Genomic DNA, 26,557 nt, shown 5'->3' with positions numbered 1-26,557 from the left:
CGATGTGAACATGGTGCCCTGATCGGTAGTAATCGTTTGGCGAATCCCAAATCGGTAAATAATATGCTCCTTCACAAAATCAATCATATTGGCCGATGTGACTTTCTTCAAAGGAATAGCTTCAACCCACTTAGTGAAATAGTCAGTGGCAACTAGAATGAACTTATGCCCTTTGCTAGATGGTGGATAAATCTGGCCGATCAGATCGATGGCCCATCCCCAGAACGGCCAAGGCTTTATTATAGGATTCATAGCCGATGCGGGTGCTCTCTGGATATTACCAAACTTTTGACAACCTTGACATCCCTTGAAATATTTAAAACAATCTTCAAGTATGGTTGGCCAAAAATATCCATTCCTTCGAATCATCCACTTCATCTTAAAAGCGGACTGATGCGCTCCACACACTCCTTCATGGATTTCCCCCATCAAACTTCTTGCTTCATCATTACCCAAGCATCGGAGAAGAATTCCGTCGATAGTTCGATAATACAATTCATTTTCAAGGAGCACATACTTGGTTGCTTGAAATCGAACCCGTCTTTCAACTTTTTTGGATGGATCTTTTAGATAATCAATAATTTCTTTCCTTCAATCACCGGCACCGACTGCCGATGTCGCATTGATCATTGGCTGATATCCTGAGGCATGCTGAGCTAACCGATTAGCGTCTTCATTATGCAATCGGGGGACATGCTCCAATCGGAAATCCTTGAATTCCTTTAACAGTTGCATACTTCTCTCGAAATAAGTTATGAGAACTTCACTTCGGCACTCATAGCTTCCGGCCAATTGATTTATAACCAACATAGAATCCCTGAATATTTCAACAGCATCAGCACGAACTTCTCTTAACAACTCCAATCCCTTGATCAGAGCCTGATACTCAGCCTGATTATTTGTTAATGTGGCAACAATCGGCAAGGAAAACTCATACTTCCTCCCCTTGGGGGAAACTAATACAATGCCGATTCCTGCCCCCCGGTCACAGGTAGATCCATCAAAGAAGAGCGTCCAGGGTACAATTTCCAAGGTTTCCACTAGACCGCAATGCTGAGTCACAAAATCGGCCATAATCTGCCCTTTGACTGCCTTAGCCGATTCGTAACGCAAATCGAACTCCGACAGCGCTAAAATCCATTTACCGATCCTACCACTCATAATCGGCATAGATAGCATGTATCGGACCACGTCATCTTTGCAAACAACAGTGCATTCGGCCGATAACAGGTAATGTCTCAGCTTGATACATGAAAAATATAAGCATAAGCATAGTTTCTCAATGGCCGAATACCTGGTTTCTGCATCAATCAACCTCCTACTCAAATAATAAATTACCCTTTCTTTCCCTTCAAATTCTTGAACCAAAGCTGAACCGATAACCGATCCATCGGTAGATAAATACAATCTGAAGGGCTTCCCTTGTTGAGGTGGAACTAGAACTGGAGGATTTACTAGATACTTCTTGATTTCATCCAGAGCCAACTGCTGTTCTTCTCCCCAAATAAACTCTTGATCGGCTTTCAATTTAAGAAGAGGACTGAAAGCACGAATCCTACCAGACAAATTCGATATAAATCTCCTAATAAAATTTACCTTGCCGATCAAGGATTGGAGCTCGGTTTTGTTGGTAGGGGCCACTATTTTATTGATGGCATCAATAGATCTTCGACTAATTTCAATACCCCTCTGATGTACCATGAAACCAAGAAACTGCCCTGCCGATACACCAAATGCACACTTGTTGGGATTCATCTTCAATCCATGCTTCCTTGTGCACTCTAACACTTTTTGTAAATCGGCAAGATGCTTTGAGAAATCTCCAGACTTAACCACCACATCATCAATATAAATCTCCACGAGCTTGCCGATGAACTCATGAAATATAAAATTCATAGCCCTTTGATAGGTAGCACCAGCATTCTTCAACCCAAAAGTCATGACTATCCATTCAAATAGCCCAACATGACCAGGACACCTGAATGCGGTTTTTGGAATATCCTCCTCCGCCATGAATATTTGATTGTAACCTGCATTACCATCCATGAAGCTGATGACCTGATGACCAGCCGCGGCATCGACCAGTAGATCGGCGACAGGCATTGGGTATCCATCCATCGGCGTAGCTTTATTGAGATTCCTGAAATCAATGCACACCCGAAGCTTCTCGTTCTTCTTGTAAACCGAAACAACATTGGAAATCCACTCGGCATACCGACACTGCCGAATAAACTTAGCCTCAATAAGTTTGGTGATTTCGGCCTTAATATCAGGTAGAACGTTAGGATTACATCGGCGGGCTGGTTGCTGATGTGGCCGAAATCCAGACTTGATGGGTAACCGATGTTCAATAATTGATCGGTCTAAACCAGGCATCTCGGTATAATCCCAAGCAAAGCAATCTTTATATTCCTTTAACAAACTAGTCAATTGTTGCTTACTCTCAGGATCTAATTTAGCACTAATAAAAGTAGGCCTAGGCTTATCACCACTACCTATATCTACTTCTACCAAATCATCGGCCGATGTGAATCCCTGGCCTAATTTTCCATCATCGGCGAATCTATCCATTAAAAACCGTCGTCAGAACCGACTGCTTGGATCGGTGGAATCTCATAATCGGCAACTTTGAGAAAATCTTTCTCCCAAACTTCTCCTGAAATGCACCTGGTCCTTTCGTAAGTATCCGCTTCTGCCGATGCGATAACATAAGAAGAATCTCCTGGGACAATCTCAATCTTGTCACCTACCCACTGAACCAAGCATTGATGCATTCTAGATGGGATACAACAATTGGCATGAATCCAATCTCTTCCCAATAGTAAGTTGTAAGCACCTTTTCCGCTGATCACGAAAAAAGTTGTCGGCAAGGTTTTGCTGCCGATGGTCAACTCTGCACATATCGCCCCTTTGACTGGAGACACGTTTCCTTCAAAGTCTTTGAGCATCATATCGGTCTTGGTCAAATCTTGATCCCCTTTCCCAAGCTTCCGATATACTGCATACGGCATAATATTAATAGCAGCTCCACCATCAACTAGGATCTTGGTCATTGGCTGCCCATCAACCCTTCCTTTGAGGAACAGAGCTTTAAGATGCTGCCTCTCGTCATCGGCAGGTTTCTCAAAGATAGCCGTCATCGGATCCAGAGCCAACTGAGCTATCTGATCAGAAAATTCCAACTCATCATCACTGGCTGGTGCAAGAAACTCCATCGGCAACATGAAGACCATGTTGACGCCTGCCGATGGACTTTCCCTCTTAGTGTCTGACGGCTGCCGACTTCCAGAGTTCTCTCCCTTGTTTAGCTCTTCTTGCCTTTCACGTTGCAATCTCCTTTTCTGTGTCTTGTTTAATCCTCCAGGGCACCATGGAGGAAGTGGCCTTTGCCTTGCCGTCGGGCGTCGGTTCTCCCTTGACTCCATACGATGCGTGTTAGCATCCCTGCAAAATATGAATTCATCGGGAACCCGCGCATCAGCCATTTCCTCGAGCTCTTCTTGGTTCCTGGGAAAATACTGGACACGGTCACTAAGTCTGTCGTGCCCACTAAATCTGCCCCCCAGCCGGTCATGAACTGACACCCTTCCTCTGATCGGCCCATTAAATCGCCGTTCATCATCATGATAATGCCGATCGATCCTATCGTACCGATCATAACCGTTGCACTCAGGGCAGTCTCTGACAGTAGGAAGCTTGATATTTTCCTCCCAACAATGGATGAAGAATGGACAATTCCAATGATCCCTGTGCCGATTCCACTCCTGTCGGCGTCTTTCTTCTTCCCGTCGATAATCTTCCTGCTGGCGCCGATACCGATCTTCCCGTTGTTGCCATTTTCCTCGAGGCCTTCTATGAGTTATGACGATACCAGATCGAGGAGGCCTTCCTCAGCTAGTTCCTTCCTGGACCAAGCCCTTACTTCTTGCATCGGCAGTAGTAACTTGATGCTGAGGATCTACCGATGCACTCTTCTCAGCTGTCTCCGATGTTAAGACCTTAGCCTTCCCCTTAGCATCCAACATGTTTGTCGGGAAAGGATGTTGGTCTATCTTCATCGGCTTCTGGGCTTTGGAACTGTCAAACTTGATTCTCCCTGACTCTATAGCCGATTGCAGCTGCTGTCTGAATACTTTGCACTCGTTGGTGTCATGGGAAGTTGCATTATGCCACTTGCAATATCTCATCCTCTTCAACTCTTCTGCCGATGGGATCACATGGTTAGGTGACAGTTTGATCTGACCTTCCTGAAGTAGAAAGTCAAATATCCTATCAGCCTTAGCGGTGTCAAAAGCAAACTTCTCTGGTTCCTTCTGCCCAAAAGGACAAGACATCGGCTTCTTGTTTTTTACCCACTCTGCCAAGCCGATTTCTGGTTCTTCATCAGAATCTGAGCTTGTTGCTTCATCGACAAATGACACTTTCCTATTCCATGCTCTTTTAGGCTCGAAAGGCTTGATGTCTTGATAAATCCTCTGCACCAAATGACTTAAACTTTCGAACTCCTGAGAGGCATACTTATCCCTGATATGTGGCAACAAACCCTGGAAAGCCAAATCGGCTAGCTGCCGATCATCCAGAACCAAGCTATAGCATTTATTCTTGACCTCTCGTATCCTCTGCACAAAACCCTCAACCGACTCATCATTACGTTGCCTCAACTTGACCAAGTCGGTGATCCTCTTCTCATGAACCCCCGAGAAGAAGTATTTGTGGAATTGCTTCTCTAGATCGGCCCAAGTAATTACTGAGTTGGGAGGTAATGATATGAACCAAGTAAAGGTCGATCCAGACAATGATGATGAAAATAGACGAACCCTCAATTCGTCCCTGTTACCAGCCTCTCCACATTGAATGATGAACCTGTTGACATGCTCCATGGTTGACGTGTCGTCCTGCCCGGAAAACTTTGTAAAATCCGGTACCTTGTACCGATGTGGAAGCGGGATCAAATCATACGTGGGAGGATACGGTGTCCGATAAGAATAAGTGTTGACTTTGGGTTTTATCCCAAATTGTTCCCTCATTACTTCAGCAATCTTATCGGCCCAATATGCATCGGCATCTTGCCGATGAGGCGGCTGCGGATCTGGCACTTGGTGGCGAACCTCCACGTGTCTGTTCGGGACGTGATCTGCACGGAACATTGTATTGATCACCTGTCCTCCAGTCTGCGGACCACCAAACTGCTGTCCACCGATTGGCTGTCCTTCGAGTTGCTGTCCAAAATTCATTGGCTGGTTGGGAATCCCCTGACCTTGGAACCCGGGATAGATCTGCCCTTGCTGGAACCTTGTAGTCTGGTAACTCTGCTGGGGCGATTGTGGAAAGGCTTGCTGTCCAAGCCATCCATTATTAGCGTTCATCGGCATAGGTGCTGCCGATGATTGGTAATTGGGTACCGTCGTTGAATTGACATACCCCGACTGGGCCATAGACCTATGTTGCATCAGCATTGACTCTGCCGATGCATTGGTCATCTGGAACATTGAATCTTGAGGATTTCCAGTGTGAGGCCTTGCAGTAGTAGTTGTGGTATACCGAGGACTCTGGTTCACCGGCGCATTGGGAGGTGCCGATGTCATAGGAGTTTTGCCCCTCATGTCAGTTATTTGTGATGTTCCCGGTGTCAACTCTGGAGGCATACCGTAACCCCACCAGTTGGGAGGAAGAGTCAACCCTGACATTGCCGATGCCAACATATCTGTTGTCAGTTTATGCTGCCCAACTGAAATTTGTGGGTTGGTTGTCATCGGCATAGATAGTGCACCAGTAGTCCCCGATGTACTTGGAGGGACGGCAGATTGTGCACTTGCTGTCGTCAAGGCAGCCGATGGAGCCGTGACCTCTGGTGCCGTTGGCTGATGATGGGAGGGGCCCACATAATCTGGTGGGATTTGTCCTTCCTTAAAAGTTCTTGCCACGGCATTGAAAACCGTATTAGACAGTACACCAGCTTGGTTAATCAACGCTCGATTGATGGCATTGTCAACCATATCTTGAAGCTTGCCAGGATTGGCGTCAAAGGTAACCTGCCGTGGTGCCGGCAGTGCATCTTTCTGGACCACTTCGCCGCTCCTGTTTATGTTGAAAGACCTCAGGCATTGCTGCTTGAACTCTTCCATGGCTTGGGCAATAGCTTGTTTCTGCTCATCCTTGAGGTTGGCCTCCGTCACGGGGATGACGTTCTCTTGATCGAGGTCAGAGATTGACATGTTGATCTTGATCTTGAATCCTGTCCCACCGGGCGTGCCAAAAGATGTGTTGATGCAAAACTGATCTGCAAACACAAAGGGCTAATACCCGATTCAAACGTTAAGGCGTGCCAGCCGATTTGACCTTGCTATCGGCAAAGGTGATAACTCGAATACTTTAGTCCTGACAACAGCGATGCGCCCGGATGTCACGGCTAAGAGGTACTCACGCGGAACTTGAGAACACGCCGAGCTTAAGTCAACGAACTCCTAAGAACTCGTAACAAAAGGAAAAAGTATGACGAGGTCGTCGAAAAGTAAATGCTGGAATATGAGTAAAAACGTGTGTTTGATTTCTTGATTTATTTTTTATTACAAGGCCCTAGGGTCTATATTTATACCCTGCTCAAAAAGCTACAACTAGACACGATTAGAATTCGAATTCCAAATTACACGGAATCCGTATACAAAATGATGCAAATAATTAAGGAAATAACAAAACTATCCCTCGTGACAAACCGAAACTCCTCCACATAACGACCGGCAGCTTCCGGACTCCCTCTTTGCATCATCGGCAGACCCTTTGCCATAGTCATCGGCAGACTTTCTTATCTAGCCATCGGCACCATATTACTGCCTGTGGACTTAGTCACGTTCAACTTCTCCCTCATCGGCAACCATCCTCATCGGCAACCCACTTTCTAAACATCGTACTGCCACCTTATCCTGCCATCCTAGACACGTGCCCAAAAACGGTGTCAACAGAACTCTCGACATACAGGAACTCATCGTACAACAATTTAAGATTTTCAAAGATAAATTCTCCAGAACTCTAGTATTTCTAGGAGCAAGATGGACAGCAGCTCAAAGCCTTCCCATATCATATCCATCAACTACCTAGACTTAGATCAAGCATTTGCTACCCACAAGTTTCAGATTCAGAGCAGACTTGAAATCAAAACAGTTGTGTCCAAAACTTGGGGGAGTTCAAGGTTGAAAACTAGGTACTTGAAAGGAATTACGGCAGTGCAACTATTCATCATTTCCATATAAGAGTGTATTTTGTGGAGTTCATTTTAGCAGGAAATTTCTTCAAATACTCTCCTAATTTTATTTAGCAAACTTAATATCAAACAGAAAGATAGATATAGATATAAATAAATAGGGAAATCTTTATTTGGGGTTTCTATGGTTATGCATGTTTTTATTTATTTCATATTAATACAACACTCTTTAATAAATAAATAGATAAGTAAGTGATACTTAGCTAGATATACGGGGGTGCTCTCCACCAAGCTGGATGTTGACATAGCCTATTGGTGTTGCTAACTGGCAGTTAAGGCGTACTGGTCCTCCTAGTGTGTTAGGGATGGTTGTTGTTGAGACAGCAATATGACTCTTGAAGACAGCACTCCGACAGGGAATAGAACGTCCCTCTGCCTATTACTCTTCTTGATCCTTTAAATTCCGTGAGGCTCAAATAGACAACAAAATTTGTGGAACTGATTAAGTGTTAGTGGTAAAACCCCTAAGCCTTTGGTTGTCTAGAACCTTCTTAATATATTTATCTTTTAGTAGGATCATAAGATATATTTTTGGTCTTTTATATTTGATATGTAGAAAATGCACTAAGATGAAAACTTATTTTTATGCCACATCCGTGGATATCTTTGTGGGCTGCCACACCACAAATTTATCCACATGGGGCTTAGCATTTTCTAGATATAGTGCTAAAAAGGGAGTGTTGATAACTACCAAGTTACCCCTTGGCACGGTGTTCGGTGTTTTAGGCCCTCCAAACAAGACCTCTTACCATGTTAATTACTTAGGTGCTTTATTTGATCCCAAAGATGGAGACCAGGTTAGTTGCACCACTTGAGATGGTATCACCCATGTTTATTGCTCCTCCAGCCGGTTGGAGTCAAGTACTAGTTGTGGGAGCTGGCAACATCTTCGCTCAGTGTGCTTGTCAAGGTGTGTCCTGCTCATACAAACAAGGCAGAGATCAAGTGCATGGGCTCTGCTGGTGGGAAAGCACTAGCAGAACCAAAAGGTTTTGTTTATTATACTCTAGCCTTAAGCACATTGAATGAGATAAAATTAATATCCATGTGTTTTGCTCTATTTAAACATGGGTGATAGCATCAAACAATGAGCAAGAATGTGGCATTAAAACATTTGGCAAATCAGATTACTCAATATTATGGAAGGATGGTCTACCTATGCATATAACTCTATGATTATAACTATCATCTTCCAAAGACAGGATGCACAACATTTTGGATCTTTGAGTTAAAGGCTATAAGGCCAAGAAAGCGACGCAAGGAATAAGGATAAAGAACTAAACATGTTGAGTTAATTAGATTGGATCACATGGGGTTGTCACTCTGAAAGGATCAAGATGCCCAAGAGGGGGGTGAATTGGGGTTCTCTAAAAATTTAAGCAACCTATAAGCTCCAATTCAACCCCTTGTGCCTAGTGTGACCTAGAGAGCTACCGGATAAAAGTTTTGCAACCTAGTTCCAATCCTATTCTAGCAAGGCAATTCTAAGAATGTAAAAGCACAAAGTAAAAGCTAGAATGTAAAGTAGTAGTGGAAGAAAGTGCTCGGTGATGTTTTGCCGAGGTATCGGAGAGTCGCCACTCTCCACTAGTCCTCGTTGGAGCACCCGCGCAAGTGCCTTGCTCCCCCTTGGTCCGTGCAAGGACCAAGTGCTCTCTACGGGCTGATTCTTCGACACTCCGTCGCGGTGAATCGCCCAAAACCGCTCACAAGCTTGACATGAGCCACCCACAAGAACTCCGGGCGGTCTTCGTGCCTCCAATCACCACCGAACCGTCTAGGTGATGGCGATCACCAAGAGTAACAAGCAAAGAACTCTCACTTGACCCAAACAAGGCTCTAGAGAGTGGTGGATGCACACTTGACTCTTGGAATTCACTAGAGAAGGATTCTCTCAAGAAATCACTCAAATCTCAATCCTCTCTAGGCTCTTGCTACTCTCTTGCTCCACAACAAGTTTCTCTGATGTTCAAATGGGCAAGAGACCTCTCATGGACGTGGTGGAGGAGTACCGGATGCTACCCGGTGCGTCCGGTGCTAGCGTCCGGTGCTCGGGGTAGGTTTACAACCTCCCTGGGTATGGGACCGGACGCTACCCGGTGCGTCCGGTGCTAGCGTCCGGTGCTTGGGGCAGGTTTACAACCTCCCTAGGTATGGGACCGGACGCTGCCCGGTGAGTCCGGTGCCAGCGTCCGGTGCCTAACCCTAAGCACTGAGAACTCCCAAAGGCTAAGGACCACACCGGACGCACTCACAGAGCGTCCGGTGCAGCGTCCGGTGCCCCCTTGGGCACCCTAACTTCGTCGAAACGTGATCGCTCCAAAACAAAGTTGGTTCCTTTCAATCTAACGACTGTCTCTGAGCTGCCTAGTGCTAGGTTTACCAAGTGTGCACCACATCTAAACCTAAAGCCTTGCCTAAGTCAAGCTACTAGATCAAAGCCCCTCTTAATAGTACAGTCAAAGGAAAACAAAGTCCTAAACTACTCTAAATGCCCTTCTTCACCATATGGCACTTAGACCTAGTCTAGTCTTGACGATGTCCATCCATCCTTTTAAAACCGAAACGATTTCCACTATTAAGTAGGCATGTACGTCCCTGTCCATCGAGTACCTATTACCATGACCCTACCTATGACTTTGCCTCTGCAAAACACACGTTAGTCAAAGTAATCAATATTGTCATTAATCACCGAAATCACTAGGGGCCTAGATGCTCTTTCAATCTCCCCCTTTTTGGTGATTGATGACAATAACCTCGAGTATGAAAAGAGTTGAGGTTTTCAATTGAATTGGTTTCAATAAGCATGATACAATAAGAACAAAAGAGATTGGTTATGCTTATATCAACCAAGTCCAACATCCTGCATCCAAATATGTGAGTGGTATACAACAGGATATAACACAAGGCTCATAAGTACATCGGAGTAAAACGTGGAAGCAAAGATAATATGAGCCAAACACATGACATAATGATATCACAAATAAGCACAAGTCATGTCTCACAACCATAGTATATCTCACACAAATGCAATGCATAAAGATAAATGTGATGCATGATGGAGTAGCACACATAAGATAGAGTATCAAAAGAATAAAAGCACTCTCTAGCTCTCTAGTAGCTCTCTAGCTCCCCCTAACTCCTAACTCTCATACTCACACTCTATCCCCCTTTGGCATCTAGCGCCAAAAGCCTAAGAAGACGGAGGTGGAGGCGGAGCAGTGGAGTCCCTCGGCACGGCCTCAAAGCGAGCTGCATCGTCTGAACCGTCGGCCGTCGAGGCGGAGGAGGTGGAGTGACCCTCTGAAGCTGCACGAGCTGGCAAAGCGGTCTGGATCTGCTCTGGAGGTGCTGAAGCTGTCACTGGCTGTGCGGGCTGCTCGAGTCCTGCTGGCGAAGCTGGCACGGACTCGGTCGTTGTAGCTAACATCTCTGGCACGGTAGAAGACGGTGCAAGCTGCTCGGACGACGCTACAGACGACGACAGATGCTCAGTAGTGGTGACTGGCGCCATAAAGGCTACAGGAGCCTGCAGGGGTGGAGGCGTAGGGTCACCAGTCAGAGCACTGTAGGTGAAGCTGAGGTGCGGGTCTGTCCACGAGTCCAACACAAGCTGTGACGCTGTCACTGACTGAGGTGTAAAGCCTGAGCGGAGAGGTGTAAACGGCGGTACCTGCTCAAAGCCAGAGGAGATAGCACCCTGGGAGACTTGGTGCTGAGGCGTCGAAAACGGCTAACTCTGAGCGGGAAGCCGTGGAGGCTGCTGTGACTGACTCTGTGGAGCTGGAGTAGACGGCCTGACAGACGATGTGCCTGGAAGCTGAATCTGTGGAAGCTGAATCCCTGAGGCGGCCATAAGAGCGGCCATCATCGCCGTCTGCTGAGCCTGAAAAGCTAGGAACTACCGCTGAAGCTCATCCTGACGAGCCTGAATCGTTGCATTGATCGCAGCCTGATCCCTGTCCCTCATGGCACTACAACACGAACCCCTTTTAGCGACGCATGGCTAGGATCGGAAATAAGATGCGTTGCTGTCTCTCGCATCACACCGCCCACTTCTCCACACATCCATCTTAGAAAAACTACCCCCAGTCAATGCGCAAGATCTCAAGACCGATTCTTCCCACACATCACGCGCATGTCCGCCGCCGCCGCCGCCCCACCTCATCTTTGGGATGCGCCGGCACCCACCACCGCGCCACTATCTGCACATGGCCTCCTCTGCTGTCTGCATCTCGAGTCCCAACACGCATCCCACCGCAATCGTCAGTCCGCGCCCACAATGCCGATGCGCTATCGAGGACGAGCAGCTCGAGAAGTCGCCACCAGCAAGCTGTGGTTTCAACACCCCTGCCCAACTTTTCATCTCCGTCTTGCAGGGATGACGGACTGAAGGACTCATCGTCAACCGTCCCGATGCCTGGCCCCTACTTCGTGAGCTTCGGATCTAGAGCCTGCAATCCGGCCTCGATCTTGATCCAGTCTGCATCATCATCTTCCCTGCAGTGGCACTCCCCTCCAATCTCAGAATCGCGAGGAGGTCCGAGGAGGAGGTGGTTGGATCCGATGGAGGATAATCGCATTCTCATCCCATATGCAATGTGAACGCCCACGAAACAGTGCCGTCTATTATATATTCCCAGGCATGCACTTCGCCTCTCTGCCTCACATCCATGAGGTATTATCTCCATCCCCTTTGTTTCCATGTATATGAGAATCGATTGATCTGTGAAATTTGGTGCACTTTATTCAGATCCCCAATGGGTTTTTCCTCAGCTGTAATGTGTTTGGTAAAATATAAATATGGATAATCTATATGACAGCAACAATTGTGGTGTCGTTCTTCTGTAATCTATTCGATTTAATATTATACTCCATTTAAATTAAATGTTTTTTTTGTATCAGATCAATTAATCCAATCATGGTGATATTCAAATGATGTTTTTCGATCTGTGACAGAAATTATAAAAACCAAAATGCATGACTCTGATACATAATTAATATATACTTTTTCTAAAATCAGTGAAAATACTTAGCATTTGAACTCACTCTCCAATCCTTATAGGATTGCTTGACAATTTAGTTTGAAGAGCTACTGCTCTTTAAGCTTTGGACTTATCGTTTGGTAATCAGCCTATGAACTCTAACCTGAAATGGTATGTATATAATTTTTTTTAAGCCTGGTCTACCTACTGCAACTAATACTAGTGTCACTAGTGTTTTTCTAGACTTGTCAGTATTTTTCTTTCATAGAGATATAACTTTGATGTTTCATTGGCAATTTGGCACTTCTTTGCACGAGATGTATAAGTTCTTTGGTGCTTTTCATGCTTAAATAAGCTTTTAACTGTATCCTTATACGCAGAAGGATTAAACTATCTGGTTAATGTGAGTATATTCATTGATGCATAAATGGTAAGCTGAACTTTTGTTTTATGTGTTAAATTCAATTATGCATACTGAATTTATTCAGTGCTATCTTGAAGTTCAATTAATGGGCTTCCTTCTATACATCTTTACAGATTGCAGCGTGACTGTCTACTAGTGTGTTAATGTTGAGATGTAATTCAACTCTTGCTTGGCTGAAAGGATGGAGATGAGAAGTGAGGAAGGACGTAACAAGATTCTGTTGAATGAGCCTTGAGAGAGAAGATTGCAAAATCAGACATGTTTAATCGACAATCGTTATGTATTGTACAATATATTTAGATGGTTCCAACTTAGTTGATTGTAGTAGCAAAATATGTATGGCCATGATATAATATTTATTAATGAAATGGCCATTCAAGAGATGTTTATGATGTGTTCGCACTGTGATCTGTTACTCTATTACTTACATGATGATTGAATTTTTTTTGCCTCTGAAAAAATAATAAATACTAAGAAATAAAAAAATGAACAAAGCATGTGCTCCTAATTCTAGGCAGCAACACATACAAGCGTTGGAAGCATGAGGAGATTTCCATTGCTTGCTTGCAACGCTCTATGGTACTTGTTACCAACGCATATGTATCTGTTGCTATAATCCCTAGCAACGCCACCTCTAGCAACGCATACTAGATGCGTTGGTATAAACCCTACCAACGCTTAATTAGACTTTTAACAACGCTTATATACGTTGCTAAAAGGGGTGTCTTTTTGTAGTGTGGCCTGCTCCTCAGCTGCTCTGCGCTGGTCAGCTCTCATCCCCTCTAGTATAGCTAGCAGTGCAGGGTCCGTAGCACACGAGGAACCTCCTGCCTTGTGGTCGTGCGCTCTAGTGGGAAGGTTTGACACTGGAGGCTGATAATCATCATCTGAGCTGTCTAAAGAAAAATCAAACTCCCCCCTCAGCCTCTGCATCTGCAACGGCCCCAATGGCTATGTCCTACTGCTCCTCAGTCTCTGGAACTGCTCCTGAACTGCGAGTGCCCCTAGGAGAAGGTGGGGGCATAGGGCCACGTGGTGCACTGGGAGGTGGTGGAGCTCGGAGGTCGTAGTGTGCTCTCAACATCTGCTTGGGGTCGTAGTGGGGGAAGACGGTGTCTGAGTCTGTCAACTCCCTCTGTAGGTGAGCTGGCAGGGACACGGGCCTAGCACGAAGAATAAGCAGGGTGATCCAATGTGCATACGGCAACTGACGCCATCCCCTGAAGCTCTCTAAGATGGTGTCCTCGATCTCTGAGACTACCAGATCCCACAAGTCAAAAGGAGTCTGAGAGATGAGGTGAGCGACAAGCCACTGCTGAATCCGAGTGAAACCGTCTCTGTAGCCTGTCCTGGGGAGTAGTGTCTTCCTCAACACAAAGTCGAGGATCCTGGCTGGGCGAGTCAAGTCTCCCACTGTCCGGCTGGAGCCTTCTCCAAAAGCTGGACGGAAACAAGGAGCCACAAAGTCAACCGGTGGTACCTCACCACCGTGAGGACGTCTGGGAGGCTCGAAGTTCCCGTAGCGAAGCTGGTGAATCCTGGTGGAGTAGGCTTGCAACCCAAGTACCTCTCTGGCCCTCTGTGCTGTCACTCTGTAATCTATGCCTGCCAGTGCGTAGTGAATGTAACTATGATCTGGAGAAACCCACACTGACGCGTAGAACTCTCAAACACACTGCTAACAGTAAGTACCAGGGAGAGCTAGCAACTCTGGGAGGCCGTGGAGGTAGGTGAAGTACTGATGGATATCTGCTCCAATCACATTCCCGAGTATCTCAAGTTCAATGACTCGGTGCTCCCTAAACTGAGACTGTGAGTGAACAAGTGCCTCGTAGATGTCCTCCTGGACCACTATGTAGAACCTGGCATCGGCTCGGGGATCCCTAGCAGCTGGAAACCAGGTGGGAAAAGGAACAAACCACAGCTGCTGAATCTCCCTAGTTGACACAAGGGTGAGGTCCCTATGTATCCTCACTGGTCCCTGACGAGGAGCTGGGGTGCCTCTAGCTGGTGTAGCACGAGCAGCAGAGGTAGACTGGCCCTGCATACCAGTCCGAGGAGTGGCCTGAGTACGAGTGCGGGTCGACCTCCTGAGGGGCTGCTCCTGCTCCTGTGCCTCTGCTGGACCCTCTGCCTGGGCCTCTGTCTCTGTATCCGGACCCTCCTGAGCTGGATCTCTGACCACAATCCTAACTCGCTGACCCCCTATCATAACGGTACCCGAAGGGGATCCATGGAGTGCCTTTGCCTGAAGAACTGCACGCCGCTGCTAAGCCATGAGATCATCCCCAATCCTCAGAGCACCTGAGCGTCCGCCTCTCTCAGCAGCCTCAGCTGCTGCTGCAACTGCCTCTGCCTCCTCTGCCTCTCTGTCACTGGCCTTGCGCTTCTTGGTGGCTAATTTCTTGCCCTTGCCTTTTTTTGCAGCTGATAGGCGACGGGGAGGATCACCTCCACCATCACCTCCTGAGGAACCTCTAGCGTCGGCTGCCGGACCACTGACGTTCTTGCAACGTGCCATCGCAAGAACCACTGACTGAAAGAACTGCCGACGAATAGCCAACTGACAAAGGAGATCAACGTGCTGCAGAATATAGACAAGATAGGGTATATATAAGCAAACTTAATGGCTAGAGATGAGAAAACCCTATAGGTCGCAAGAATAAATAAGGAACGGGCGTGAACGGCTTAAGATCCAAAGACGGGACGTGTTCCGGATGAGATGTCGCGATCAAAAACTGCCGGAGAACGCGAACCAACTCCACAAGGTGCTGTAGGGAGGGAACGAATCGAATCGTCGTCAAAAACAACAATTAGATCCATTCGGACATTGAATTGAACACCTTGTGGGCAGAAACTTAGCAGACTCACCCAAGCCCTCAAATCCCCGCGAGATTGGATCCGCTCGCAAAGAGAAGGGAGAGGGATGAATCTAGGGCGAATCTGGCGCGAGGGAGAAGACACGAGGTCCCCGGAGGGAGGATCCCAGCGGTCGGTGGCGGTTTCTGCGAACTAGGGCAGAGCACGGGCGCGGGTGGACATCAGGAGAAGGAAAAGAAGCGACCGCGAGACAACCCTGGGCGCGGGCTTTATGCGCCCGCTGCGGGGTCACCGGACGCACTTAAAGTGGCACCGGACGCGTCCGGTGACCACCGGACTCATGCACAGAGAGGATTTCAAAACTACGGACCACCGGACTCATGCGCAAAGAGGTATGCTAAACTGCATATCACCAGACGATGGCCACCACACGCTGGTTTTAGCGTCCGGTGCCCTAGGGCACGCGTGGTGAGCACCGGACGCACGTCACCGGACGCTGCAGGGATACTGTTCCTACGTCCGGTGAGTGCAGTCTGGCACACTCATTGTCACAGAACCGACCAAATTATAAGAGTTCAAGTGCAGAAACGATCGTCAAACAATCAAGTTTCTAGACTTGAGCCCATATAATCCCGGTAGTCAATCGAAATCACGAAGGACTTCGAACCAACTCGCAACAAACCAAGATCGTAATAGTTCAACATAAACACAACGATTGTTACATAGTCATTCATTGCCGTCGAAGCGGCACCACATCGGAGTATTAAATTATTACAACACTTGTTCGAAGTAGCGGAAGCAAAATAAGTACACACGCTTGTTCAAAGTTCAGTTCACAAGTTTGTTACTGCCAGAGTCTAGGTCATCCTTTCAAAAGCATCATAGACGAGAAGAGTAGAGAACCGTGCCCAACGGTTAGTCCTCATCCCCAGCGGGATGGAGGCAGGTCTTGCAGAAACCGTCATAGAAGATATCATCTGCAACAGGTGGGAATAAACCCTGAGTACGAGGATGTACTCAGCTAGACTTACCCGTCTAGAAAACATAAAAGACACCAAGGATCATGCAAGGCTGAATTTTAAGTGGAGCTGGTTGACTCACCTTTTTGCCAAAAGATTAACTTACCACTAAGTCATTTTAAGAGCATCGGATTTATTTATCATCAGCCTACCACTAGATTAGCACCTGTACTACAACACATCACTTGATTATTCCAAACAATAATAACCATATCAATTTCATCATATGTTCTTCTTGCTATCATCATTATCATGAACCAAGTTTATTAGTGAATGCTACGTTTGCCGCTGCTCTGTCAAGTTCTCACTAACCGGGAGAGACGGCGATTCGAATCGGATTCCTATCCAGCTGGAGGTTTATTCCTAGCACTCACCCAAGCATCCCCTGCCGGAGAGCCAAAGGGTCACCTTTGGTACGACTCAGAAATCGCGGCTCCGATCAGCGCCGCACTCCCAGGGCTACCACTCTGCCAGGGAGGTCAGGAATTTTAACTCACCTGCCTTTGGGCTTACGCCAATGGTCCCCCGCACACCGCACTTCCTCCAGTAGTGCGCACTTTATACTTGCCGGTCTTCCGGCCTGAGTCATACTACTCGGCTTCACGGTCGGAACGAGTTATCCGGCCAACTAAGTGTCAGGCATGCGTTCAACATGACAAGAGGACGTGCAACGATCGGTCCTTAGCTGCCACAGACGGAGTTACTACACATTTGCAAAACTCCGCCCGGCTTAAGTCAATTTGATCAGGTTCCATCCACGATAGCACATATAGACCATCGCGACCCGACACAACCCTATATCGCGCGGATGACAGAGTATCACCCGACTTCTACCGATTAAGGCATAGCTAAGCTGCTACTCGAACCTAACTCTACAACCAGGGAGGGTGAGTTATCTGGACAAGGATTGAGTAAAATGCAGCAATAGTTTCATCACAACTCCTATACGTAATGCATCAATAGATATAACGTATTAAGTAAACTTTCGAAAATAGAGGAGGCTTAAAATGCTCCGGGGCTTGCCTTTCACGAACGATGCCGGCTCGTGATTCGGGCACTCAACGTCTTCTTCGGGCTCCTCGAGTCCGGCTTGCTGGACCTCCACCTCCTGGCTGCCTTCCTGGCCTTCGGGGTTCGCTTGGAGCTCGAAGGAAACTGCCACGTCCGGTGCACCTATTGCATGCTCGATGAATGAGAAGGTGCACATGCTACAGATGAATGCTTAAAAACACAAGCAACTCACTGGGCACTCATTTATGGAGTAAGAGTTATACTAACTCACATGAATGAACAAGTTAACGAAACCCAAAACCTATCATGGCACCAAAGCAGCAAACAACATAAAACAAGTAGGCTCAGTAAATAAATCATAATTATAGATAGACAGGTCCAACAAACATGAGTAAGGACATTCTGGAAAGCTTAGGAAATTATCTACAACTCATCTTTAAACATGACAGCAAGATTCAAACATTAAACTAGTCATTTTAACAAAGTTCCAGGTTCTGTCCCAGAAAAACCGAGAACCCCTATTTCTGGAACCCAACTTGGAACAGCTATAACTTTTAAACTACTTGGCCAAATGACCTCAAATTTAAACCTCAGTTAGTTCAACAAGTTTAGAACAACTTTGTTTTATACAAGTTTCACAGAAAGTCAAGTTATCATTAAGCAAAGTTAAATTACTTACTTGCTGTCCAGAACAGCATTTAACCCTATAGTTAATTATTTAATGACATGATCAAAACACAAACCATGCCAACCACATGACTCATGAGCACAAACATATTACAAGGTCACCAGACCATTAGTTGAAAACCCCAAAACAATTACTTAACAAGGCATTTATTAATTAATTTTAGATAAGGCATATTTACAAGATATTAGTTAAAGTGCTCAGAAAAATCTACAAAAATTACAGAGGCACAAGTATAACATCCGATCACCACCATAAAAATTTCAGGACCAATGCACATGCCAAATTAAAGATATGCATTTAACATGTATCAAGGCATTTATTTCATAAATTCATAAACATGACTTATATAGTGTCAAACAATAGATTTCAGATTATTTATATCTTAGGAATACCATAAACAAGTTTACCACCAAAATAGAGCACCAGCATAAGCACCAATTATTTTATGTGATTTAATTAAAGAAACAAGCCATATTTCAAACACAAATTACATATCACAACTGCAGTGCTCCAAAAATCATGAAATATTTCTCAGAGCACCCTAATGCCATGCAAAGACCACCATAAAAATTTCAGAGCAAACTAATCAGTAAAACCAGAGATATGCATTTATCCATAAATAACAAGATTAAATCCTTAATAAATAATTTCTCAGAAAGCATGATTCATTTTATATTTTTATTAAATACTAGCCATCTCAAGAAACAACACAAAATTTGTTTCACAATTTTTGGATCTCAGAAACAGGAGATATGATTTTTGCAAGAAAGCCAAAAATCAGGATTTTGAATAAAAGAAAAGGAGGGAAAGAGAGAGTCGCTGACAGTGGGTCCCACCCGTCAGGCTCTTCTTCCTCGCGGCCGAGGCGATCTTCGCCGGCGATTTCTCCGCGACGGCGAGGTCTCCGGCCAAACCCAGGGCATCAACGTGATCCCCAAACCCTAACGACTCGATTGACCCCACTTTTGCCACGGCGGAGCCACCGGAAGGGACTCACCGTCGGCAATGGCGGCTCGGCGGAGATCCTCGGCGTTACGCCGGAGCCCTCAGGCCGGTAGAGCGTGACCTAAGGCCTTCTACAGCACCAGCAGACTAGGGCGAAGCTTCCTAGGTACGCGGTTTGGCCTGGATCCCCGTGGAAAGCGCTGGCCACGAGAGCACCCAACTCCGGCGGAAGCACGGCGGCGCTGCGCACCGTGTCCGGCGACGGAGAACCCGGTAGAGCGTCCACCAGGTGGCGCAAAAGCTCGCTAAGGACCTAAGCTACCTCTAGGACCTAACCAAAGACGATGAGAAGCCTCACAACGCGCGGCATTGAGTTCGCCGGAGAAGAGGGTCACGGCGGACCGATTTGGGGGAAGAAAGAAATGTCGGCTCACCGGTGGGTTTCTCGGCGAGTTAGAGGGTGGAGCTTGGAGAGCGGCTCACGGCGGAGCTTTGGGTGGAGTTTGGTGGACGGAGACGCAGAGAGGAGCGCACACGAGCTCGCCGGAGTGAGCTCGCGGCGGAGAGCCCGCTGCGGGCGAGGTTCAGCCGAGAGAGGGCGAGGCAGAGCGAAGTGGACGCGTCCACTCGCTCGGGGCGTCGCCGTGGTAGTCATGCACGCGACGAGGGCTGACAGGCGGGGCCAGGAACGGCGTACGGGCGCCAAATGGCGACGGAGCGCTGCCGGCGGTCGGCCACGTCGACGAGGTCCAAGTCGATTCAGAGACAGCAATGGCCGACTGACAGAGCGACTTCACCGATGACTATCTCCCAAACCAGAGCGAATTAGGAGATGGCATAGTTGACAAACTTGGAGTACTAGGCGAGATCTACAACTTTGTCAACTAGAGCAAAGACTAGATCGGCCTGGATTGAAAGATATGGAGTTTCCAAAATCGATCACACAAACTGCAAACCACCCGGGGACTTAGAAAATTTTCTAAGTGTGGAAAACAGCCCCAAATCTGCCTTGTGGGCCACTTTTGAGCTATTTGTGTTCATTTTCATGAGATGGTCATAAAACAACTTTTGTTCCTTATAAAATTTGCTACAACTTTGCTGTAGGAAGTTTTGACATGCAAACATTTTATGAAACACTTTTTAAAAGCCTAAGCAAAAGAGGTTTCTAGGGCCTATTTGCATAAGTATGGCTTAAGTGATTATTTTGGAGAAGTGATCAACATGAACATTGTTCCCAAGGTTAAGTTAAGCATAGATAAGCTATTTACCAAGACATTAAGCACAAACACAAGCATTGTTCACTCAAACATAAGCATAGGAAGCCTATTTAAGCAATTTAAAACACATTTTTGCAAAGGATGACATGTCTCAAGATAAATGATGATCATGGATGCTTTGAAGGAAAGATGATGCTCATGCTATGCACATGTTTGATGCAACCATAACACTGGGGTGTTACACTCATGCCGCACAGGACGCAAGGAGGCAGCGTCCGGTGCATCGTCCGTTGCCTCTCTGAGTCCTTTTTCAACTTACCACTACGTCCGACTTTGACCCAACCAAGTTCCATATTCAAATACATACAAATAAACACCAAATGGAACTGGTATGAGTGACTTCTCTCAAACCCTCAAATTTTCACAAATATTTAGCCATAGACTTAGTAGTTTTTATGAAAATAATTCGAGAAAACACCAAGGAGCATCATATGGCTACAAAGCTAGGGGTTTGAATCACAATGAGCTTTGAATGCTCCCCCTATCTATGGACGAACACAGCGGATGCTCAAAGAATAATCGAAAAGAAACGGTCAACTAACAAGCATGCATATGATATGAGGTGAAATGCAATACTTGAAAGTAAACTAATGCTTGTCAAGTTTGATCCAAGGTTAAACTTTTTCACACACACAGGGGGTTATCTTAACCATGTTAGACAAGCCCTACATGCAAGTTTTGATTTTAGTTTTAGTATGCATGATATGCAAAGCAAAAGCTATTTACAAGTTTCAACACACAACTTTTATCTTTTAGTGAAGTTAGAGAGATCAAGCACATTAAGTTCATTTCTCAACATACAAAACCTAGCTTCATCTAGGGGTTTTGTGAAGATATCCGCCAATTGATTTTTCGTTCCCACATTCTCTAGAGATATGTCACCATTAGCAACTTGATCCCTAAGGAAGTGGTGGCGGATGTCAATATGTTTTGTGCGGGTGTGTTGAACCGGGTTGTTTGCAAGTTTTACGGCACTTTCGTTGTCTCACCGTTGACACTAGCTAACACCACTTAGATACTAAGTTGTCATCCCCAGCATGGTGCCAGAGTGTACAAAGGTATTTATAAATGTAAAGGCTCTCTAGTAAATAATCTATTCTATCTGCAAGCGCACAGATAAAACACCTCATTGTAGCATTTCACCAGGATAAGTATTCCACGTATCGTTATTTATAATTTTGCTTAAGAGAACAAAAGGGATGAAATTAAAATAAGGGCAAAATCTATCAAGGCATAGACTAGAGATAAACTTGCAAGAACATGATTACTAATGAGAAACTCGTCACACAGTCACTTATTTTGGCAGGGGGTAAACCATAAAGATAATGATAATGAATTATAAGTTCAAGGGATAAATACCACAGCGATTAGAAAATAGACTACTCCTCATATATGTAGGTGATGTCGGATTAGCTAGAGAATGGATTCTAAGTTATCTACTATCTACTAAGTCATAATCTACTCTAGTTATCTACAAGATCATGTATAGCATAAGAGACTCTTCATTCTTGTATAAGGAACATTGATAAAGTAAATTAGAGCATCGCAAGACTTACTCCACAATACCAGTTCTGCCTGTCCTATCAACGGAGGGTGGACTATATAAGAATTAACGAAGCTGTCACTATCGCGAACTACCACACAAATCAGCCAATAGGATACATTTGCAGATAAATAACATCTAAGCACCACGCTCACATGTGATCTATCACCTAACTCCCTCGCGTCAAGAGCTAAGCGCTTTGCAAACTTATACATAAACTCATTATCAATTAGAACTATATCAAATATAGAACTAGAGCAAACTAAGAACATAATAATTAGAGACATAATGCAATTAGAACAAAGAATTAGAGAAAGATATGAATAATACCAATCTTTATTACCGAATATCCGAATCCAGAGCGTAGTGCTCTACTTCTCGAATTGCTATCTAATGAAACCTCTAAACTTGAAGGATTAGGGAGTAGCTAATTCTAATTCTCTGTGGGAGAGAAGCTCTAAACCCTAACTTTGGTGGCTACCTCTGAATAATTATTTCTTCTCTTCTCCTCTCTCCTCCAGGGGTGGAGAGGCCTTGGTTATATAGTCCTTTCAAGTGAATTTGGATCGTTGGATCAAACCGACATTGATTGTATGGTTTAGATTAATCCATTAGGTCGGTAGAGCGTTGTCTTGAGAGAGAGTCCCGATCCAACTCCTGGCCAGGGTGGGCGCCCAAGGGGGGTGGGCGGGCGCCCTGCCCCCGAGCCTGATCGTGTTCTCGTTCGTTCCCGTGGCTTCTAGACTCTTCTAGATTGAGGAAAATTGCACGGCACGTAATTATCTCGTTGTAAACATGACATGTGGGCCTTCTCCCCATATTCTCTGATAACCCCCTGCAGAAATAGATAAACACCAAAGCTCGTGGAATTCTGTCACATAAAACCCTAATTCTAGATGTTTGTTGCATATTGATCCTTTTCCATGTTTATTTGATTATTAATTTTAGTACTTAAGGACCGTCAACAAACTCCCCGAAGCTTACCCTTTGCTCGTCCCTGAGCAAACAGCTAAACTCGGACGGATCAAGAGTTGCTTCGATGTTTTCTTTCCTGACAGGCACACATGCTTTTATAAAAATTCTTCCAGATTAGAGTGAAGTGTTATGGAGCTTAGTACCTACACTTGAGTCTTAAGTAATCAAAAGACAAAATAATTAAGTCAAGCACTATTCCTCCTCTCTATACTTCACCTTTGTTCCAGAGTTTTTTCATAAATTTTCAAAATAAAATTCAGAGTTCCCAGCAATGATTCTCTCAAGTCTCTCTATATGTGGTATTTGTGGATCCTTACCAAAATGTCACTTACCTATAGCTAATGGAATATTAAGTGGAGCTCATAGGAGTGAAAAACAGCTCATACATATGTTGTCTAATCGAGCTATTGATCCAAAGGAACTCAGCATATAATTAAATCAAGATGTGCATGTGTGGTGGAGTAAATGATAGTTATGGTGAAAATATAAGTAATGATAAAGCTTACTTCTCATTACTCCTTATATTGCTATCTCTCCTCTTCTTTGATCTTTGCTTTGGGAGAACATGGGCTATCTTTTTTTTTCTTTTCAGGTGGGTAGTAGACACCCCTAATTCTACTGTCGGACACTTGTCCATTTTTTCCGCTCAAGTGGGCATCTTTGTACCCCTAATTCTACTCCGGACACTTGTCCATTTTTACCTCTCGTCTCACTCTTATTCTTTCTTTTTCTGAGGTTCCGGGCACTTGCCCCTTTTTATTTCGTCGCATATTTTTCCATAACTCATGCCTCTTCTGCATTGAATCTTTTTGGAAAGAGAGAATAACAATACTTGGGACAGTGAGTGATAATATTTTTAGCAATTTTTTAATGAATGGTGGTGAATGGTGTAGTGGATGCGTGCAAGTGAATATCTTAATTTAACCACATGAAAAGCTCCTAAGGGTCTACACAGCTCGATCAAACTCAATGTGAATATAAGTAAAAGATATTATAGCAAGTATGGCTATGGTAGGTTGTTTGTTATGCTAGGAACTCATCATGTGATTTGTAAGTTTTCAAAATAAATCTCCAGAACTTAGTGTAGTAGGAAAAATATAAACAGCAGCTCAAACTTTATATTATGCCTTTTCTCTTACCTAGACTTTAGTTTTATGTTTCCCATAGATAGTAATTTTAGTTTTAGTAATTCCTGAATGAACTCTAATATAAAAGCTAGGTACTTGAAAGTAAGCAAACAGAGCAACTGTTCATCATTTCCATCATGCATTTTTTGGTCTTTTCATTTTTCTAGAGATTAAACTTAGCAGGAAAATAAAGCATACTTATCTACACACTCTTTTTATTTTGTTTTCATGTTTATAAAATGCAGTGAATTAAAGCAAGAAAATATTTATTGGGTTTTCTAGGTTTTTCTTTTAAGATAAATAATACGTTAAAATAGAAAAGGATAAATAAGAAGAGCAAATAAAAACTTACTTGATAAATTGGGGAGGAACTCCCCCAAGCTTGGATGTTGATGTCGGTCTTACCCGATGTTCCAGAACCGCATCATGGTTGTGATGTTGTCGTTCATTGTTGTTGTATCTTGTCTCAGCTCTTGTACTGCAGCGGCATGGTCCTGGTTCCATTTTTGTTGCTCTTCCAGGAGTCGTCCATGTTCTGCTTGCGTGTTCTGGATGTCGAGGAGGGTGTTGTCGGTACGGGTGAAGAAAGCACCGGCCTCTTGGTAGTAGTCATTCGTGAAAGCGTAGGAGGCGTCGGAGTATCATCTTGCATCAAATTGGGGCGGAGGTCTGGATCCTGAAGCTCCATATGGATCAGTGGAGTACCTTCCCGTATGAAAAGGCAGGTTTGTCCACTGGTGATCTTGGCTCTCCGGCCATGTCTCCTCTGTTGGCTCTTGTGGTTGTGCATGTCGAACCCACGGGTCTCGAAGAACTCGGTGGTTGTAGTCGCAATAATGCAGGTGCGCTGCTTCTTCCGGTCCGGGATCAGCTCCATACCAGGTGCGTTCTCGATGGGTGGTCATTCTTTCAGATGCCACTCGCTGTGGAGCTCTCTGGTTCACTGGTGTTGCTGCAATCTCAATCAAAAAATTTTGAACAACGTAGTGGCCAAGGTTCGGGTTAGGTAACCAAATCTTGCCTTTATCATCATATAGCATATACATTACATTCCCCTCTTTCTTTAACATCCGAGCCTGTCTAAATGTGTCATAGCCATGATAAATTCTTAACTCCTCTATGAATACCAGTGATGAATTTTCTAGTAAATGAAGATTAGAGGCTAGACGACTGATAAGTGAAGTACATCCTACTGGTCCCTAAAGACTAGGTACACTAAGCCAATGAGAAACTAAAAGTGTAACAGGTGAAGTGGGTACTTTATTAATAGCAGCATATAAATGTTGCAAATCTCCTACTCTTACTTTCCTAATATCATCACGATAGAAAAGATTGTACCCAAGCCATTTGTGGAACATCCTAAGAGTGGGGTGTTCCATGTCACTGGTTCGGGCTAGACTATAAAAATTATCTATAGATATTTCTCTCCAAAACTGGTGTCTCTCAAAGTTAGGTAGGTCGGAGTCAATGTTCAGGATGCATCTGGAAGAGAAACCAAGATGGTCGCTCAGCTCTCTTTAAGACAACATTATTTCCTGCTTGAACATCCGAAAAACAATTCCCCCCTCATAATATTGTAAGCTGCAAAGAAATTCGAGGGTGAGAAGATGAGAACCCAGCTTAGTTGTATTCCAAAAATTTGTCCAACCTAACATCTAGAAAATTAAGTCGAATTCAGTGTCCATACCTGTTTCTTGTAGTAAGATTGGATCGAGAGTAGGGGTGTGAACGAAATCTTTGTTCTTCAATTGCTGATAGACTTCCTTCTCCCTTCGGGTCTTTAGTCCAAGGTCTCCTATCTTGAGAAGGACCTTGACTTGCTGACCAGATGAAGATGACGGAGCTTGTGTAGGCGTAGGGTCGACGCTCATCTCTGATGGGTGTGAGGAGTGTCGGGATGAACTCCTTGTACCAATGTTCTTGAGAGCCTTCCCTGCGTTTTTCACCTTCTTAAACATCCTGTAAACAAAAGTTGGCAACAACACAACTAGTGGAAAATGTGAGAGAAAATATTAGTGGTCAGCTGTCCGGAATGTCAGTAGTCCCGGGGTTAATCGTTCAAGATAAGTTTCTATTTTGGCAGCACCTCCCCCTAAACAACTTTTACTTCAACTTAGACAGCGGGATCACTACTTACTAGGTGGAACTCACTCAATCACTCAAAAACTACCAACTTCTTTCCCACTCTTCTCTTTGTCTCTACTCTCTTCTCTCTTCACTATAAGAGCTCCTTCTGGAAACTGATACTTTGTGTGGTTTTCTAGAGTGCTTGTGTGAAGAAGATGGAGGTAGAAGGTGGCTATTTATAGGAGGAAGAGGGGGCAGGGCGGGCGCCCTTGGTAGGTGGGCGGGCGCCCACTTGTGATGCCCATCCTGGCTGCCCTTTCTCCACTCCCTTCTCTGCTTAATTCTCACGCAAGATAATGTGTCATGGGTGGTGGTTGGCCAGTGGAAAAGTGTTGTTAGTGGAGGTATGTTGATGGAT

The sequence above is a fragment of the Sorghum bicolor genome, chromosome 4 (assembly GCF_000003195.3).
Source record: "Sorghum bicolor cultivar BTx623 chromosome 4, Sorghum_bicolor_NCBIv3, whole genome shotgun sequence".
NCBI lineage: Eukaryota > Viridiplantae > Streptophyta > Magnoliopsida > Poales > Poaceae > Sorghum > Sorghum bicolor.
This window is presented reverse-complemented; position numbering follows the sequence as displayed.